This window comes from Hemibagrus wyckioides, linkage group LG13 (assembly GCF_019097595.1).
Source record: "Hemibagrus wyckioides isolate EC202008001 linkage group LG13, SWU_Hwy_1.0, whole genome shotgun sequence".
NCBI lineage: Eukaryota > Metazoa > Chordata > Actinopteri > Siluriformes > Bagridae > Hemibagrus > Hemibagrus wyckioides.
The window spans coordinates 2,710,001-2,725,844 of record NC_080722.1 but is presented as its reverse complement, the minus strand read 5'-3'; the positions used below and the strand labels follow the sequence as shown (position 1 = coordinate 2,725,844).

General features: G+C 38.6%; 1 protein-coding gene across 3 annotated transcripts in view; it reads left to right on the top strand.

Annotated features, from left to right (window-relative positions):
- Positions 1-15,844, top strand: part of LOC131363353 (C-terminal-binding protein 2) — a 126,461-nt gene that overhangs the window by 55,933 nt on the left and 54,684 nt on the right. The window contains exon 1 of one of the 3 annotated variants that reach the window (XM_058405789.1): positions 13,758-13,911. The exons of the other annotated variants lie outside the window; for them this stretch is intronic. The gene's annotated coding sequence lies outside the window, so the exon portion shown is untranslated. Of the gene's footprint in view, positions 1-13,757; positions 13,912-15,844 lie in introns of those variants that run through there. 3 annotated transcript variants of the gene reach the window in all.

Genomic DNA, 15,844 nt, shown 5'->3' with positions numbered 1-15,844 from the left:
GTAATACAGTAATACAGCACACAGTAATACAGTAATACAGTAATACAGTAATACAGCACACAGTAATACAGTAATACAGTAATACAGTAATACAGCACACAGTAATACAGTAATACAGCACACAGTAATACAGTAATACAGTAATACAGCACACAGTAATACAGTAATACAGTAATACAGCACACAGTAATACAGTAATACAGCACACAGTAATACAGCACACAGTAATACAGTAATACAGTAATAGTGTAATACAGCACACAGTAATACAGTAATAAAGTAATACAGTAATACAGCACACAGTAATACAGTAATACAGTAATACAGCACACAGTAATACAGTAATACAGTAATACAGCACACAGTAATACAGTAATACAGTAATACAGCACACAGTAATACAGTAATACAGTAATACAGTAATAGTGTAATACAGCACACAGTAATACAGCACACAGTAATACAGTAATACAGTAATAGTGTAATACAGCACACAGTAATACAGTAATACAGCACACAGTAATACAGTAATACAGTAATACAGTAATACAGCACACAGTAATACAGTAATACAGTAATACAGCACACAGTAATACAGTAATACAGTAATACAGCACACAGTAATACAGTAATACAGTAATACAGTAATACAGTAATACAGCACACAGTAATACAGTAATACAGTAATACAGCACACAGTAATACAGTAATACAGTAATACAGCACACAGTAATACAGTAATACAGCACACAGTAATACAGTAATACAGTAATACAGTAATACAGCACACAGTAATACAGTAATACAGCACACAGTAATACAGCACACAGTAATACAGTAATACAGCACACAGTAATACAGCACACAGTAATACAGCACACAGTAATACAGTAATACAGTAATACAGCACACAGTAATACAGTAATACAGTAATACAGTAATACAGCACACAGTAATACAGTAATACAGTAATACAGCACACAGTAATACAGTAATACAGTAATACAGCACACAGTAATACAGTAATACAGTAATACAGCACACAGTAATACAGTAATACAGTAATACAGCACACAGTAATACAGTAATAAAGTAATACAGCACACAGTAATACAGCACACAGTAATACAGTAATACAGTAATACAGTAATACAGCACACAGTAATACAGTAATACAGTAATACAGTAATACAGCACACAGTAATACAGTAATACAGCACACAGTAATACAGCACACAGTAATACAGCACACAGTAATACAGTAATACAGTAATACAGCACACAGTAATACAGTAATACAGTAATACAGCACACAGTAATACAGTAATACAGTAATACAGCACACAGTAATACAGTAATACAGTAATACAGCACACAGTAATACAGTAATACAGTAATACAGCACACAGTAATACAGTAATAAAGTAATACAGCACACAGTAATACAGCACACAGTAATACAGTAATACAGTAATACAGCACACAGTAATACAGTAATACAGTAATACAGTAATACAGCACACAGTAATACAGTAATACAGTAATACAGCACACAGTAATACAGTAATACAGTAATACAGCACACAGTAATACAGTAATAAAGTAATACAGCACACAGTAATACAGTAATACAGTAATACAGTAATACAGCACACAGTAATACAGTAATACAGTAATACAGCACACAGTAATACAGTAATACAGTAATACAGCACACAGTAATACAGTAATACAGTAATACAGTAATAGTGTAATACAGTAATACAGCACACAGTAATACAGTAATACAGCACACAGTAATACAGTAATACAGTAATACAGCACACAGTAATACAGTAATACAGTAATACAGCACACAGTAATACAGTAATACAGTAATACAGTAATACAGCACACAGTAATACAGTAATACAGTAATACAGCACACAGTAATACAGTAATAAAGTAATACAGCACACAGTAATACAGCACACAGTAATACAGTAATACAGTAATACAGTAATACAGCACACAGTAATACAGTAATACAGTAATACAGTAATACAGCACACAGTAATACAGTAATACAGCACACAGTAATACAGCACACAGTAATACAGCACACAGTAATACAGTAATACAGTAATACAGCACACAGTAATACAGTAATACAGTAATACAGTAATACAGCACACAGTAATACAGTAATACAGTAATACAGCACACAGTAATACAGTAATACAGTAATACAGCACACAGTAATACAGTAATACAGTAATACAGCACACAGTAATACAGTAATAAAGTAATACAGCACACAGTAATACAGCACACAGTAATACAGTAATACAGTAATACAGCACACAGTAATACAGTAATACAGTAATACAGTAATACAGCACACAGTAATACAGTAATACAGTAATACAGCACACAGTAATACAGTAATACAGTAATACAGCACACAGTAATACAGTAATAAAGTAATACAGCACACAGTAATACAGTAATACAGTAATACAGTAATACAGTAATACAGCACACAGTAATACAGTAATACAGTAATACAGCACACAGTAATACAGTAATACAGTAATACAGCACACAGTAATACAGTAATACAGTAATACAGTAATAGTGTAATACAGTAATACAGCACACAGTAATACAGTAATACAGCACACAGTAATACAGTAATACAGTAATACAGCACACAGTAATACAGTAATACAGTAATACAGCACACAGTAATACAGTAATACAGTAATACAGTAATACAGCACACAGTAATACAGTAATACAGCACACAGTAATACAGTAATACAGTAATACAGTAATACAGCACACAGTAATACAGTAATACAGTAATACAGCACACAGTAATACAGTAATACAGTAATACAGCACACAGTAATACAGTAATACAGCACACAGTAATACAGTAATACAGTAATACAGCACACAGTAATACAGTAATACAGCACACAGTAATACAGTAATACAGTAATAGTGTAATACAGTAATACAGCACACAGTAATACAGTAATACAGCACACAGTAATACAGTAATACAGTAATACAGCACACAGTAATACAGCACACAGTAATACAGTAATACAGTAATACAGCACACAGTAATACAGTAATACAGTAATACAGCACACAGTAATACAGTAATACAGTAATACAGCACACAGTAATACAGTAATACAGTAATACAGCACACAGTAATACAGTAATACAGCACACAGTAATACAGTAATACAGTAATAGTGTAATACAGTAATACAGCACACAGTAATACAGTAATACAGCACACAGTAATACAGTAATACAGTAATACAGTAATACAGTAATACAGCACACAGTAATACAGTAATACAGTAATACAGTAATACAGTAATACAGCACACAGTAATACAGTAATACAGTAATACAGTAATACAGCACACAGTAATACAGTAATACAGTAATACAGTAATACAGCACACAGTAATACAGTAATACAGTAATACAGTAATACAGTAATACAGCACACAGTAATACAGTAATACAGCACACAGTAATACAGTAATACAGTAATACAGTAATACAGCACACAGTAATACAGTAATACAGTAATACAGTAATACAGCACACAGTAATACAGTAATACAGTAATACAGTAATACAGTAATACAGCACACAGTAATACAGTAATACAGCACACAGTAATACAGTAATACAGTAATACAGTAATACAGTAATACAGCACACAGTAATACAGTAATACAGTAATACAGCACACAGTAATACAGTAATACAGTAATACAGTAATACAGTAATACAGCACACAGTAATACAGTAATACAGTAATACAGCACACAGTAATACAGTAATACAGTAATACAGTAATACAGCACACAGTAATACAGTAATACAGTAATACAGTAATACAGCACACAGTAATACAGTAATACAGTAATACAGTAATACAGTAATACAGCACACAGTAATACAGTAATACAGTAATACAGTAATACAGTAATACAGCACACAGTAATACAGTAATACAGCACACAGTAATACAGTAATACAGTAATACAGTAATACAGTAATACAGCACACAGTAATACAGTAATACAGTAATACAGTAATACAGCACACAGTAATACAGTAATACAGTAATACAGTAATACAGCACACAGTAATACAGTAATACAGTAATACAGTAATACAGCACACAGTAATACAGTAATACAGCACACAGTAATACAGTAATACAGTAATACAGTAATACAGCACACAGTAATACAGTAATACAGTAATACAGCACACAGTAATACAGTAATACAGCACACAGTAATACAGTAATACAGTAATACAGTAATACAGCACACAGTAATACAGTAATACAGTAATACAGTAATACAGCACACAGTAATACAGTAATACAGTAATACAGTAATACAGCACACAGTAATACAGTAATACAGTAATACAGCACACAGTAATACAGTAATACAGTAATACAGCACACAGTAATACAGTAATACAGTAATACAGTAATACAGCACACAGTAATACAGTAATACAGTAATACAGTAATACAGCACACAGTAATACAGTAATACAGTAATACAGTAATACAGCACACAGTAATACAGTAATACAGTAATACAGTAATACAGCACACAGTAATACAGTAATACAGTAATACAGCACACAGTAATACAGCACACAGTAATACAGTAATACAGTAATACAGTAATACAGCACACAGTAATACAGTAATACAGTAATACAGCACACAGTAATACAGCACACAGTAATACAGTAATACAGTAATACAGTAATACAGCACACAGTAATACAGTAATACAGTAATACAGTAATACAGTAATACAGTAATACAGTAATACAGCACACAGTAATACAGTAATACAGTAATACAGTAATACAGCACACAGTAATACAGTAATACAGCACACAGTAATACAGTAATACAGCACACAGTAATACAGTAATACAGTAATACAGTAATACAGCACACAGTAATACAGTAATACAGTAATACAGCACACAGTAATACAGTAATACAGTAATACAGCACACAGTAATACAGTAATACAGTAATACAGCACACAGTAATACAGTAATACAGTAATACAGTAATAGTGTAATACAGTAATACAGTAATACAGCACACAGTAACACAGTAACACCTCACAGATCCGCGTCTCATGATTCGGGGTTCACTGATCCACGAAATTTTCATTGGAACCTAACTAATTTGCATCTGTGAATTTTTCACAGACCTGCGAAATCCTCGCAAAATCCTGCAAAAGTGTTTAATGCGAAATTATTAAGAATAAATTAGTTTATTAATTTAGTAATATAAATATAAAAGTAAAATCAGCAAAATATCAATATAAATAAAATATAAATTTTACGTACGGTACAATACGTAAAAATAAATTAATTAATTGGGAAAACCCTTCGGATGCTGCTGGGTCAGAGATTTAGAAAAAAATCCGAATTATTTTGACAATAATTAACTTCTGCGTCTTCTTGACATCAACAAAGCGCGTGAACAGGACATACTCGTAATGACCCAGAATAGCACCTGAAGGCAGCGTTACTCCTCTTATATCACGTACACCTTATTTATTAATTCAATGAATTTGGCTTCATCTTGTTCAGGAGGAATCAGTTGTAACGAAACATTCTGATCAGACTCCCGTCCTCGTCCACAGCGTCTTCTCCGTCCTCCGGACCATGAATAATATTTACGTCCTTGCTGACACAACAGGCTTTTCTTTAAGACGTAAGACGCGTGTCTATATCCTGACGTCTTGCCTGCTGTCCATCTGTGCCTGGCTTTCTGTGTTATTAGAGAATTAAGCTCAGTCAGCGCTTCCTTCTGCTGCAATCTCATTACATTTACAGGGGAAAGAAACAGGAGGGGGAAAAAAAGAAACGGATGGGATACGTGCGATAGTTAGGACCGGAGCGGAGAGCGGTGCGGTCAGGATAAATCAGCTCCGTGGAAGACAGCTTTATTCTCCTGGAGAAGGGAGAAGCGGTTAAATTTAATTGGACGATATAGAAATTGTCGAGTTTCTTTATTCCGTAGAAGCGTCGCAATGTTCTACGTTCCCACCCATCACGCAGCTTCGCTCGTACGGTGTAATTAATTAACACCACTCCTGTGTGTGTGTGTGTGAGGCATGCAGACGACGGATCACCAGGTCGCCCTTTAGCCTTGACTCCTCCTCCTCTTCCTCCTTTTCCTCCTCGTATCTTTTCATTACTTCCTCTGGTTTAATCCGGTTAAAAGACAAGCTGCTCAACAAGGTGATATTTCATGCTGTATCAAGTTTCAGGTAGACGATAAAAACGTCCACTCCAGCGCAGTAAACCCTCGTGAAGGGGTTGAAAGACTTTTTCTATGGAGGTCGGTCCGGACAATAGCTGAGATCAGAGCTCGAACCTTGAACCCTGAACCCTTAACCCTGCCCCACTTTAACCCGGAGTCAAAAAGTCAAAGCCTGGTTAGCATTGAGGAGAGCTTTTTGTGAGGAACGCAGTGAGGAACCTGGTGGAAATCGGGCATGATCTTGGATCGATTCAGAATTGGGATGTTGGAAGATGTTCCAGATGTTTGTATAGAGGCTGGTTCTGGACTTTTTAGCCTGAGACCAAAAATCTGAAACCAAAACCTGACCAAAAAACCACTGAATTACATTCAAGAAATCTTCATATGAGGAACGAATTGAAGAAATCTTTAACTTTTTGAGCTATGGTTTTATTTCTTCGTGGAAAAGTTGGTGGTCTTCTGGTAAAAGAAGCAAATAAAAAATGAAATAAATAATCCTCATTTTGTTGTGGTGTGGTGATGAAGGGTTCATGTGCGTTTCATCACGATCAAGCTACAAAATTAAGATAAATAAATAAAAAGCACTGATGCCTTGATGTTTTTGTTATCCTCAAGCTGCTCAGCTACCTGTGATGAGTGAAGTATAACATTTTCTTCTCAGTAAAATCCGGTGGATTGTGGAGTCAGTGTTATGGATTTAACACAGGATTTCCTTTGTTTATTTTCAGGAGTCGTAACTAGAGGCAGCGTTATTCTAACAGATGTTTGTAATTACCCTCAATGTTCTACACGTCATCTACATAAACCCTGATTTAAAGTGACAAACATTTATAAACACGTACTCTGACTGGAATAAAGACTGCAGAGAGACTGAAACCTGGTGTTCATGTCACTACAGAGACACACACCACGTTCTCCAGAGTCCAGAAGTCTGAGCTGAAACCTCTGAAGGTGACACCTGAGGTTCGTCCAGTCGTCTCTCTCGCTCTTCTGAAGCCCGTGTTTCAGAGACGATGGCATTTGATCATACCTTCAATCTGAACTCTGGAAAAGTGTTATTTGTAAATTCAAATAAATTAGAGCGTTAGAATTGAGTAAAGATTACGCAGCTGATGTATTTCTGCTACAGGACTTCGGGAATCCTGACTTTATTTCATATAAAATACTACAAAATAAAAATGGAGTCACTGTGTGAGGAGTGTTACTGAAGAATTTTGCTCAACATGCCTCAGGAAAGCAGCCTTCTAGATTATATTCTACACTTTCTCTTCTTCCTTTCCCATTTTTATTTCTATTTACAAGCTGAAATACAAGAATACAAGAGATTTACAAGACTTTATTGAGTACATTTAAAGCAGCTCTTGTGTAGTGAGAGGAGACTGTCCAGTGGGAGGAGTATATCCAGTGGGAGGAGTCCATCCAGTATGAGGGGTCTATCCAGTGTGAGGAGTCTATCCAGAGGGAAGGGTCTGTCCAGTTGGAGTCTGTCCAGGGGGAGGAGTCTGTTCAGCTGGAGTCTGTCCAGGGGGAGTAGTCTGACCAGTCGGAGTCTGTCCAGTTGGAGTCTCTCCAGTGGGAGGAGTCTGTCCAGCTGGAGGAGTCTGTTCAGTTGGAGTCTATCCAGTGGGAGGAGTCTGTTCAGTTTGAGGAGACTGTCCAGTGGGAGGGGTCTGTCCAGTGGGAGGAGTCTATCCAACATAAATGTGCTTTGAGCAATATTTTATTATAAACAGAACACTTTTTGTACTGAGTTTATAAACTGGATCCTGTGCTGCTCGGGTTGTGTTTTAACTGAAGTGATTTTGTTGTTGTTTTTTGTGGAGTGTTTTCTCGTGAGTGTCAGGAGACATTTAGTGCCAGGCGACGTGAGCAAAAAAAGGCGACGTGAAAAGTCTTTTCACTGCTATAAAAGGCATGTTGACCCCCTGACCCTCCATACGAGTTGAAACAGAGGCCACAGAGGACAGAGAGAGAGAGAAAGAGAGAGAGGGAGGGAGAGCAAGTGAGAGAGAGAGAAAAAGAAAGAGAGAGAGAGAGAGAGCTGGAGGAAAAAAACAGTAGTAGAGAAGTTAAACTATACTTCAGGGAAAAAAACAGATCATGAGTCCAAATATTATGGTGTTAAAAGTGGGAGTTTCAGCCAACAATAAAACTCTTAAAATGTCAGATTTGTATGTTTTACTGATGAAATGAACTTAATGGATTAGATTTTCTACCATTTTAGCCTGAAAACATTGTGTAATTTACTGGTCATATGTTCAACTTATGCTGCAGAGATGCTCATAAATTAATCACAACAAAACAATAGTTATTACCATTTATAACCGGTTAGTTATCTAGCTGGTCATTGTTACTCCAGCATATTACCTCTTATTCCTACAAATAATGTTATTTCCTCCTGTTGTGTCCATGTTGATGATTGAATGTCTTTGTCTCACTCCACAGTGGAGGTTAATATGAAGCTCATATGAAAGTAGACACTCAGGACTTAAATAAACAAAAACGGTTCGTTTTACTTCCACACAAATGTTTGTATCTTCAGAGTAAATGTTGATCTCAAACCCATTTCTGCTCTCTGAGATGCTCCAAGTGCTTGTTCATCTAAAAAAGAGAAAAACACATGTCTAAAACATACTGAAAGCCAACAGACTCATTTTATATCAGACTCACAGCCTGAACATCATTCATTTATTTATTTTGATTGAAAAATTCCATAAGTCACGTGCAGCTACTTTGTGTAACGTGAGAAGGTCAAAGGTTCGATTCTGATCAAACCCCAACCCCTAAACCTAACCCCAACTCCAACCCTAATCCCAACCCTTACCCCTAACCCTAACTACAACCCCTAAATTTAACCCAACCCTAACCCTAAACCTAACCCCAAACCTTATCCTAACCCCCAACTCCTAACCCTAACCCAACCCTTACCCTAAACCCAACCCCTAAACCTAACCCCAAACCTTATCCTAACCCCCAACTCCTAACCCCAACCCAACCCTTACCCTAAACCCAACCCCTAAACCTAACCCCAAACCTTATCCTAACCCCCAACTCCTAACCCCAACCCAACCCAAACTCTTACCCTAAACCCAACTCCTAAACATAACCCCAACCCCTAAACCTAATCCTAACCCCTACTCCTAACTCTAACCCCAACCCTTACCCTAAACCTAACCCCAACCCTTACCTTAAACCTAAACTCTAAACCTAGCCCCAACCCCTAACCCTAGCTTAAGTTGTTCAGACGTGAGAGAGATGAGAGGGTGGAGGTTTTATAACGAGTAAGTTTTAAATTGAAATTAAAGTGTAAGGAGTAAAGCTTCACATAAAAAAGAAAATGCTGAAAATCTTTTCCACATCCATGTTATTTTAATTATTTTCTTTGCTTACACACATTACACAAACTGCTGCCAGAAAAAGAAAACGCGAAACCGAAGCAGACGTTGAATCATGTTTTGGATTGGAGCAGTTGACTGGAGGATGATGGAGTTTGGATTCAGGCTTGGCATGTTGACCAGGATTGACCTCACCCCCCAGGCTACTGCGCTGTCCCATGATTCATCTGGCTTTTCCCCGCCTCTGGCGTCCTGGCAGGCGTCGTCCCCCTCTGTGTGGCCTCCATGCTGACCCTGTGATTATTGAAAGCCACTTTGTTTGGAGGCCACGCTCAGGGAGAGGGGGAACGTTATAGCATTCAGAGAGAACCAGAGCGCAGAACCGCGTCCTGATGCTCCAGTCTGCAGGAAGCTGGCTAGCACTAGCGCTCTCTCTCTCTCTGTCTCTCTCTCTCTCTCTTTCTCTCTCTGTAAGGAATCTATTTGCTGCACGACGTGTGACTGAGCAGAATGGAAATCATTTCTGGAGATTAGCTCCGCACTCATGTACTTACTCACTGTAGAAAACATTCTGGCTGAAATTTCATTCCCAGAGTTAATGTATTGTAACTTAAAGAGCGTATTAGCAAAGCCTCTTCGTCGTCTGCTTCGTAGTCCTAGCGGTGCGTCGCAACCTTGGCACCGGTTCCACCGTCTTCAGAAGTTTTATTCCTTCCCTCATCAATTTACCACCAACGGACCGCTGGGTGTTATCAATATAACTGCCACCAGAGCATCGCAGGGCAATAACTCAAACACAGCGTTTATCCGAACACTATCTGAGTTTAGACCCTGTGCCAAAGCCATGAATAGCTGTTTTTTTCTCTTTTGTTGGTCATCAGCACTTTTTATTCCGCAGTTAATCCACAAGGCTGCGCTCGGTTACGCAGGGGTAATTTGTCACTCCGTGTTGGTTTTTTTTCTTTCTCCCCTCTTTGTTTTATGCTAGGTTACGTTTTAAAGGTGGCGTTAAAGGAAACACTATAGGGTTCCATACAAGTCTGATTTAAAAGCAGATCAGGCAAGTTCAGCAGGACGTCTGGGGAATGTGACTCGTCGAGACGTCGGGTCTCCATCGGATCGTCATAGTGCAGAACCACGTTAACTCCAGCCTGAACGTGTTCTCTTGGAGCGTGGAGAACATCAGGTTGAATTCAGACGCCGAAATGACTCGGCTGGTGAAATGGAGGAGCGGTGGTGGGACGAGGCGTCCAGCATGAGATCGCTTGCCAGACGGTAAAACTGGGATTGTTCAGGATCCGGGAACGGAACCAAGATGAAGAAGGTTTTTTGGGGGGATGAACAGTTTTTTCCTGGCGTGTGTCAGAGTGAGAGCGGGTTCGCCATGACCACACATCCACCGCCTGGGAAAGCTCCAAGGTCTCCTAAGCTCTGAATATGAAAGGGACAATTCCACCATCCCAGACTTCCTTCATTTATCTCCCTGAGGCATGCTGCCTCTTCTGCCTCTGCTGTCTCCACTACCTGTCTCCGAGCGGAGCCTTGAGGTCCGCTTTAACAGAACTCAGTGGTAGCTAAGTGGTTAAGGTGTTGGACCCCAAAGCTGCCTCTGCTGGGCCCCTGAGCAAGGCCCTTAACCCTCAATTGCTCAGTTGTATAAAAAAACCTAGATTAAATGCAAGTAGCTCTGGATAACGGCGTCTGCCGATTGTAACTGTAGCCTTTCCACAGTTAGCCAGTGCTTTAGCCGCGTCGTTATCCACACAACAGAGACATTTGTTTTATTTTTACGAAAGTGATCTGAATATTTATACATTTATCTCCTTATTGTAACGTTTACAATAAAAAAGTATTCAGGGATTATTCTTTTCCCAAAATTTCAACTTTACACAAACTCTACACACTGTCAATAAATCTAATTAGATTAGACCTCAGCTCTGTGTTTAGATTAGACCTCGGCTCTGTGTTTAGATTAGATCTCAGCTCTGTGTTTAGATTAGACCTCGGCTCTGTGTTTAGATTAGACCTCGGCTCTGTGTTTAGATTAGACCTCGGCTCTGTGTTTAGATTAGACCTCGGCTCTGTGTTTAGATTAGACCTCGGCTCTGTGTTTAGATTAGACCTCGGCTCTGTGTTTAGATTAGACCTCGGCTCTGTGTTTAGATTAGATCTCGGCTCTGTGTTTAGATTAGATCTCGGCTCTGTGTTTAGATTAGACCTCGGCTCTGTGTTTAGATTAGATCTCGGCTCTGTGTTTAGATTAGACCTCGGCTCTGTGTTTAGATTAGACCTCGGCTCTGTGTTTAGATTAGACCTCGGCTCTGTGTTTAGATTAGACCTCGGCTCTGTGTTTAGATTAGACCTCGGCTCTGTGTTTAGATTAGACCTCGGCTCTGTGTTTAGATTAGACCTCGGCTCTGTGTTTAGATTAGATCTCGGCTCTGTGTTTAGATTAGATCTCGGCTCTGTGTTTAGATTAGATTTCGGCTCTGTGTTTAGATTAGATTTCGGCTCTGTGTTTAGATTAGACCTCGGCTCTGTGTTTAGATTAGACCTCGGCTCTGTGTTTAGATTAGACCTCGGCTCTGTGTTTAGATTAGACCTCGGCTCTGTGTTTAGATTAGACCTCGGCTCTGTGTTTAGATTAGACCTCGGCTCTGTGTTTAGATTAGACCTCGGCTCTGTGTTTAGATTAGACCTCGGCTCTGTGTTTAGATTAGACCTCGGCTCTGTGTTTAGATTAGACCTCGGCTCTGTGTTTAGATTAGACCTCGGCTCTGTGTTTAGATTAGATCTCGGCTCTGTGTTTAGATTAGATTTCGGCTCTGTGTTTAGATTAGACCTCGGCTCTGTGTTTAGATTAGACCTCGGCTCTGTGTTTAGATTAGACCTCGGCTCTGTGTTTAGATTAGACCTCGGCTCTGTGTTTAGATTAGACCTCGGCTCTGTGTTTAGATTAGACCTCGGCTCTGTGTTTAGATTAGACCTCGGCTCTGTGTTTAGATTAGACCTCGGCTCTGTGTTTAGATTAGACCTCGGCTCTGTGTTTAGATTAGACCTCGGCTCTGTGTTTAGATTAGATTTCGGCTCTGTGTTTAGATTAGACCTCGGCTCTGTGTTTAGATTAGACCTCGGCTCTGTGTTTAGATTAGACCTCGGCTCTGTGTTTAGATTAGACCTCGGCTCTGTGTTTAGATTAGATCTCGGCTCTGTGTTTAGATTAGATTTCGGCTCTGTGTTTAGATTAGACCTCGGCTCTGTGTTTAGATTAGACCTCGGCTCTGTGTTTAGATTAGACCTCGGCTCTGTGTTTAGATTAGACCTCGGCTCTGTGTTTAGATTAGACCTCGGCTCTGTGTTTAGATTAGACCTCGGCTCTGTGTTTAGATTAGACCTCGGCTCTGTGTTTAGATTAGACCTCGGCTCTGTGTTTAGATTAGATCTCGGCTCTGTGTTTAGATTAGATTTCGGCTCTGTGTTTAGATTAGACCTCGGCTCTGTGTTTAGATTAGACCTCGGCTCTGTGTTTAGATTAGATTTCGGCTCTGTGTTTAGATTAGACCTCGGCTCTGTGTTTAGATTAGACCTCGGCTCTGTGTTTAGATTAGACCTCGGCTCTGTGTTTGAATCGAATCTGAACTCGGACCTTAACGCAGAGCTTTTTATTTTAAGTGAAAGTAAATGTTTGTCCTATGGCCCTGAGGTTAGGTGTTGAAGTGTAAAAGTGTGGTGATGAAATCAGACACTGCTTTTTGGGGTCGTTTCCACGTGTACGTCAACGTCAGAGGTTAAAGGTCACGGATACCAGAAAGTGTCTCTGGGGACCAGTGTGTGGAGTGTTTGTATCAAACTACACTGTAAAAAAAAGTCTGTGTGTGTGTGTGTGTACTGACATCCATTTTTTGTGTTTGGTGTGTGTGTGTGTGTGTGTGTGTGTGTGTGTTCAGCTGAACAATTCTTCCTTTCTGCTCTTCTCTCAGCCCTGGACTTTATCAGCACCTTGTTTTTTTTGGCCCTGTCCCAGTGCAGGCTGAAACACTGAAACGCTGGCAGGCTGTTCCATGACGGAGGAGTTACGGGGGTGTGTGTGTGGGGGGGGGGCTGTTACCGTGCTGACCATAGCCACCTTTTTCTCCTGGACAAGGAAGCTGTGATTCATCCTCGGCCTTCCTGTAAGCGCTTGAGACGAGGCAGCCTCCAGACTCACAACAGCACAGAGCTGCTCCTGACTCCAGCATGGTAGGGCAGAAACAGCAGGAAATCAATACCTCCTCTCTCTCTCTCTCTCTCTCTCTCTCTCTCTCTCTGTCGCTGTCTCTCTCTCTCTCTCTTTCTCTCTTTCTCTCTCTCTCTGTGTCTCTCTCTCCGTCTCTCTTTCTCGCTCTCTCTCTCTCTCTCTCTCTCTCTCTCTCTCTGTGTTTCTCTGTCTCTCTTTTTTCTCTTTCTCTCTCTCTCTCTCTCTCTCTCTCTCTCTCTCTGTTTCTTTTCTCTCGCTGCAGCTGTGTGACACGGAGTAGAGGGAGTCATGACTAGCACCACTAGCTCTGACGCGTCTCCTCAGGCTAGTCAGTTGACTTCAGTCTTTCTGTGTTTTTTTTTCTTTTTTACTTTCACTTCTTCTTCTTTTCCTCTTTTTTGTCATTTAACTTTTTCACAGTTTAAAAAAAGAACTAAGAACTAATTAAAATTCTTTGCTATTTTTTGTGTTCAAAACAAAGTATTACAAAATCTCTCCATTGTTGACCTTTGAACTGTCAGTGACCTGCAGTCACGCAGAACGGATTATTAAAGGATTATTAAACCAATTTAAAAAAATTTTTTTAATTATTTATAAATAATAGTAAATTAATACTTATTAAAACAAATGGATATTGATTACATTTTTATTTTTATATTTAAAAGTTAACAGTTTTTATTAAAAAATACTCTAATACTGAAAAAGATCTGTGAATAATTATTTTTTAACATTTATTTATTTATTTATCTATTTATTTTTACTAATTTCTGATTTTAGATGAGAGTAACGATTTTTGTTGCTTCTCACAGGAGAAATTTTCTTTCTTTTTTTCCTCTCAATATTTTTTATTTTATGCTACATTTTGTAGGTTTCAGGTTTGTTTTTAGTACTAAATAAAATAATAAAAATCATTATTATTATTATTATTATTATTATTATTATTTAAAAAAAGTTACCATCATGTGATCTGCTTCCAGTCAGTAATTAAAAAAAATATAATTTAATTAATGTTTTAGAAAAGTATTTTACATTGTGACTGGATCTAGTCGATGACACACAACAACAACAACAACAACAACAAATGCTTAAATCTTAGCCGCTGGAACACTTGTATATCGCTGCTAATCAGATGGAAAGCGTTGAATCGTTCCATCACATGACCTTCATATCCCAGATCCGTGTCCTCATCGTGTTCAGGAGCGCTCGCTTCCACCTCGTAACAACGAATTACTTCAATCAGATTTTTCTTCAGCGCTTTTAAAGCTCCTGCTCTTCCGCTCACCTGCTTTTGATCGAGCGGCCATGTTGATTTCGTCAACTTGCTGAACTCGGGGGTTGAGGAAACCTTCCTGGTTTTCCCAATAGGAATTCAGAGTTAAGAGTTTGTTTGTTTGTTTGTTTGTTTGTTTTTGTCAGAAATCAGAAATTCTTATTAGGGTGAATGCACCATAAACTTTCATAAATGTTCCAATTTGAACATTAAGTAAATAAATAAATAAATAGTTTATTTTTTACTCTTACACATTGACATGCTTTTTTAAATTAATTAAAAAATTAATTAAAAAGTAATTTTTTAAATCAATAGTTTTTTCCTTCGGTGATTATTTTCCTTCATCAGCAAGTATTTTATTCCTTTTATATCATGATTTCCTCGATCTGTCGTTTTTTGTTGTTGTTGTTTTTTTCCTCTCAGCCTTGGCGAACTCTCCGGTGTGTAAGCGGATATTTTTAGCGTAGCGGCGGTATAGTTTGGCCTTTTTAACTCCGACCTGGCCGAGCTTCCTGTTTGTTCTCACACGGTGGTGCTGGTGGTGGTGCTGGAGGAGGTTGTTTTTGAGCAGGATGATGATGATGATGATGATGATGATGATATGTGTTTATTATGTAGCGTGCAGACAGACGGACAGCTGTTTCGTCTGGAAACGTAGTACAAAG